This window comes from Erinaceus europaeus, chromosome 11 (assembly GCF_950295315.1).
Source record: "Erinaceus europaeus chromosome 11, mEriEur2.1, whole genome shotgun sequence".
Lineage (NCBI taxonomy): Eukaryota > Metazoa > Chordata > Mammalia > Eulipotyphla > Erinaceidae > Erinaceus > Erinaceus europaeus.
This window is the reverse complement of record NC_080172.1, coordinates 88,779,024-88,784,705: the sequence shown is the minus strand read 5'-3', so window position 1 is coordinate 88,784,705 and position 5,682 is coordinate 88,779,024. Positions and strand designations below refer to the sequence as shown.

Here is a 5,682-nt window from a genome sequence, read left to right as displayed (position 1 = left end):
AAAAAATGTATTATTCTAGACAAGGATTCTTTTAAAAATGTTCATTTATTATTTGTTTATTATATGAATAGAGAGAGGGAAAATTTGAAAGTGGGGGGGAGGTAGAGAGGGAAAGAAACAGAGAGACACCTGCAGCTGTGCTCACCACTTGTGAAGCTTTCCCTTTGCAGGTCCGGGACAGGAGCTTGAATCTAGATCCTTGTGCACTGTAATGTGTGCACTTAACCAGGTGCTCCACTGCCTGGCCCTAGAATGGGATTCGTTATTGTGGTAAACTACATGCAGTGCTGTTGGGTAGTATGCCACCTCCCCCTGGCTTCTGCTTAACCATATGCCTATATAGGGATTTACTGATCCAAAGCTTTGGTCTATTTACATAAATCACTTTTACATAAAGCACTCCAGGGCATTGGTGGTTCAGTGATAGGATTATCGCCTGTTCCGCCCCCTCCTTGTCACACTCTGATTTTCACCAGTCACTTTTCTCTCCACCCTCTCTATATCACATCCTGTTTCCACCCTACTTGGAGAGTATAAAAACAGCTGCTCTTCTGATTAAAGACACCTGGAAATTGCTTTCCGGCTCTGAGAGTTCCAGAGTGTATCTCCTGTGGAAGTTAGTGCGGCACGGGTTCCTGATCCCTCTCCCACACTGCAGCCTATATCGGCTCCAGTTGAGTTCTCTCCAAGCCAGAGAGCACTAGCCCGGGAAGAAGTACCCTCAGGCTATCCCGGCACAATGCTTTTTTTTTTTTCAAGAAAATCTTTTTTTAAAAAAGATCTTCTTTAGCTTTATTTATTTTATTTGATAGGGCAGATAATTTGAGGGAGAAAAGAGAAGGAGAGGGAGACAGCATTGCTTCACCACTTGTGAAGCTTTTCCTCTGCAAGTGGTGACTGGGGGCTTGTGCATGATTAACATCCTCACTTAGCCAGGTGTGCTGCTGTCTGGCCCTACATATTTGCTTTTCAATTACCCTATCTAAAAAAACAAAACAAAACCCACAAACAAACAAAACAACAACAACAACAAAACATGTCTGTTGCTTTTCTACCCACCTATTTCTAGCCCCATGCGAGTTCTGGGCTTTTAGCAAACCAGTGTTGCCACCAGCATGATCATCTAACAGAATTCATCAGCTGTGATGAGGTGTGCTCTGATATCTACAAGATCGGGAAGCAACCAGACGGGTCGTGCTTGGAAGTGGATGGGAAGAGAACAGTACTGATGACTTATACATTGGTGGAAATGCCTCTGCTGAAGGCTCTAAGAGCAAAGGTACTGAAAACCCAGTAATCAGTGGTGTTGACAATGTCATGAACTATCACTTGTAGAAAACCAGCTTCACAAAAGCAGCCTACATTAAACAATTACATGCAGTCATTTAAAGGCAAACTTGAAGAACTGATACCAGAAAGACTAAAACCTCTTATGAACAGGGCTGCAGAACAAATCAAGCACATCCTTGCTAATTTCAAAAATTACCATATTTTTTGTTTATTTTTACTGGGGAAAAGATGAATCCAGATCATATAGTTGCTCTGATGGTCTACCCTGAAGACATTGTGACCTCATATATGATTTCCTTTAAGGATAGCTTGAGATGAAAAAAATGTTAACAAATTTAGCATTTACTTTGGACCTATTAATTGGCTGCTTGTCATCTACTCAACACCAGGACAAACAGGACTGTTATCATCTTGAGCTCTTCATTTATTTTGACCCTGATTTACTTGGACTAAGTTCATTGTTTTTATGGAAATATGTCTTGTTTGGTTGTCTAAAAATAAAATGAATTTAAAGTCATTTGAGAGAATACCTTTTAGTTTGGGACCTATTTATATCTATTCTCTAGTAGTTCCTGGAGAGACTAGAGTGTGGTTTTTAGTTTGTACTAGAAATCTTAAAACTGTCTTCAGATAACACCTATGGACTACTTCTGGGACTGAAATATAACAAACAAGACTGAAAAGTTAATTCTGAGTTGAAGTAAAGGGAAAGACTATGCTCTTAATAGTGCCAACATTTGAAGTGGATTCTTTACACATTTCATTAACTAGAAATGGAAGTAGTTAACTCACAAAAAGGTTACCTAAAGAATAGTAAGTAACTAGTATAGTTGGAAAAAATAATCATGCCTACTACATGTTTTGCCATTAATGAAGTTGAGACCAAGACATATTACCCCTCTGAAGACCTGGAGAGGCAGTCTGAAGAGCACAAATTTGAAATCAGAAATATAAGAATCTAAATACTGAGTCTGGGGCTGGGGAGACAGAATCATGATAATGCAAATAGAGGCACCTAACATCCCAGATTCTGTCCTCCACACCATCATAAGCAAGAGCTGAGCAGTGCTCTGGTGAAAATAAAAATAAATAATATTGAATTTCACTTATAGGAGGAAACTGGTTGTTTCTTAGTTTCTCTACTCTGTTTCCCACAGTTACAGAGAATATGATCTATTTCATTAAGTGAAATTTCATTCATGAATTGGAGTACAAAGAGGGAAATAACAGTTTTATGACTGAATTAACAGTGAGATTGAGTTCACAAGCTGTCTATTTAAAAAATTATTATTGATTTAATAATGACTGACAAGATTGTGGTATAAGAGGGGTATATTTCCATGCAATTACCACCACCAGAGTTCCACATCCCCTACCCTTCATTGGAAGTTTCCTTATTCTTTATCCCTCACATTGGTGGGGTTGCCAGTCCAGAGAAGTCTGGTTGTCATCATGTTAGTATCTGGAACCTGTGGGCTGAAACAGAGTTAACATATGAAGCCAAACAAATTGATGAATCTAAAGGCTGGAATATTGCAGATGAAGATTTGAGGGTCTCCATTTTGTAGATAGTTAGTAGTCCTATTTTAGTTATAGTCCAAAGAGCCTATGTCTATACTAGTTTTTTTTTTTTTTTTTTTTTCTGAGCCTGAGATCTGATATGCAGGTGGATCCAATTTATTGTCTGGGAAAAAAAAGAGAGAGGGAGAGAGAAAATTAATGTTTTACATTCGACAGTAAATACAATAGTTTGTACATGCATAACATTTCTCAGTTTTCCATATAACAATACAACCCCCACTAGGTCCTTTTAAGGACCTGTATTCTCCCACCCACCCACCCACCCCAGAGTCTTTTACTTTGGTGCAATTCTTCTTCTAGCGTTTGCCTTTCTTCTGTAGCCAGTCAACAGCCTCAGGTTGAGCAATTCCAGTTCAGGTTCTACTTGTGTTTTCTCTTCTAATCTTGTTTTTCAGTTTCTGCCTAAGAGTGAGATCATCCCATATTCATCCTTCTCTTTCTGACTTACTTCATTTAACATGAATTTTTCAAGGTTCATTCAGGACTGGCTGAAAATGGTGAAGTCACCATTTTTTATAGCTGAGTAGTATTCCATTGTGTATATGTACCACAATTTGCTCAGCCACTCATCTGCTGTTGGACACCTGGGTTGCTTCCAGGTTTTGGCTATTACAAATTGTGCTGCCAAGAACATATGTGTACAGAGATCTTTTTGGATGGATGTGTTGGGTTCCTTAGGATATATCCCCAGGAGAGGAATTGCAGGATCATAGGTTTGGTCCATTTCTAGCCTTCTGAGAGTTCTCCAGACTTTTCTCCACAGAGGTTGAGCCAATTTACATTCCCATGATCAGTGCAGGAGGTTTCCTTTAATCCCACAACCTCTCCAGCATTTGTTACCTTTTTCTAATGTATTATATTCTCATAGGAGTGAAGTGGTATCACATTGCTGTCTTTATTTGCATTTCTCTGACAATCAGAGACTTGGAGCACTTTTTCATGTGTTTCTCAGCCTATTGGATCTCTTCTGTGGTGAATATTCTGTCCATGTCCTCCCCCCATTCTTGGATGGGGTTATTTGTTTTCTTGTTGTTGAGTTTGGCAAGCTCTTTATATATTCTGGTTATTAGCCTCTTGTTTGATGTATGGCATATAAAGATCTTCTCCCATTCTGTGAGGGGTCTCTTGGTTTGGGTAGTAGTTTCTTTTGCTGTGCAGAAGCTTTTTAATTTGATACAGTACCATAGGTTTATGCTTGCCTTAGTCTTCTTTGTAATTGGATTCATTTCATTGAAGATGCCTTTAAAATTTATGTGGAAAAGAGTTTTGCCAATATATTCCTCTAAGTATCTGATAATTTGTGGTCTAACATCCATGTCCTTAGTCCCCTTGGAATTTAGTTTTGTATTTGGTGAAATCTAGTGGTTCAGTTTCATTCTTCTGCATGTTTCAACCCATTTTTTCCAATAGCATTTGTTGAAGAGACTCTGCTTTCCCCATTTAATAGTCTGGGCACCTTTGTCAAAGATTAGATGTACATAGGTGTGGGGGCTTATTTGTGGGCTTTCAATTCTATTCCACTGGTCAGTGTGTCTATTCATGTTCCAGTACAAAGCAGTTTTGATGACGATGGCCCTATAATACAATTTGAGATCTGGGAGTGTGATGCCTCCAGTTCTGTTCTTTCTTCTCAAGACTGTTTTGGCAATTCTAGATCTTTACTGGTTCCAGATAACCATTTGTAGCATTTGTTTTATTCTCCTAAAAATGTGGTAGGAATTTTGATGGGGATAGCATTAAATTTGTATATGGCTCTGGGTATTATATTCATTTTGATGATGTTAATTCTTCCAACCCATAAGCATGGAATATTTTTCCACTTCTTTGACAACACAAGAATATTTAAATGATAGTCAAATTTATACTTTCAGACTCCCAAGACAGAGTAGTGCATAGTCTCTCTAAGTAAATTTCTCTGAAATTTATTAAAAAGCTAGAATAAATATATAATCAAATGTCTAATCTCATCTTTAGTTTTAGGAACCATGGCAAGTTAGGTCATGTTTACTTTTTTTGCCTCCAGGTTTATTGCTGGGGCTCAGTACCTGCACCATGAATCCACTGCTCCTGGAGACCATTTTCCCCCTTTTGTTGTCCTTGTTGTTGTAGCCTTATTGTGGTTATTATTGTTGTTGTTGATGTCTTTCGTCGTTGCATAGGGCAGAGAGAAATGGGGAGAGGAGGGTATGGCAGAGGGAGCGAAAGACACCTACAAACCCTCTTCACTGCTTAGAAATGACTCCCCTGCAGGTGGGGATCCTTATGCAGGTCCTTGTGTTTTGTGCCACATACACTTAACCAGCTGCACTACCAACCGGCCCCCCCATGTTTACTTCTATATCTTTGTGTGATGTTAACTGGAGTGCATCACTGAACAGTCTTAAGGTTGGGGATGTTGGAGACTGGCTAATCTGGACACTTAAAGACAATCTGTCCTAGTGAGAGAGGGGCAGGAACATTATGGAAAGAAATGATCACCATCTTGGCCCTTAGTCATGCTTGTAGTAGTTATTTTACAAGTATATATTCTTGTTCTTACCTGCTGCTAATGGTGAGTCATCCTTGGGGGGAAATGTACTTAAATTAATACTAATAAAATGCATTACATAAAGTGTTAGTGATGTTCTAAGACATGTACCAGTCTAAGAAATAGTAAGCTGGGTAGGGGAGATAGCATAATACTTATGCACAATACCTTTTATGTCTGAGGCTCTGGTGTCCCAGGTTCGACCTCCTGCCTACCCATCACCTCTACCCCTGAAAGCCAGAACCGTGCAGTGCTCTGGTTAAAAACAAACAAAAATTAAGTTG

At 39.1% G+C, this 5,682-nt stretch overlaps 1 pseudogene; it reads left to right on the top strand.

The window, feature by feature from the left end:
* Positions 1-252: 252 nt before the first annotated feature.
* On the top strand, positions 253-1,620 carry LOC103118116 (translationally-controlled tumor protein-like; annotated as a pseudogene).
* The last annotated feature ends 4,062 nt before the right edge of the window (positions 1,621-5,682 follow it).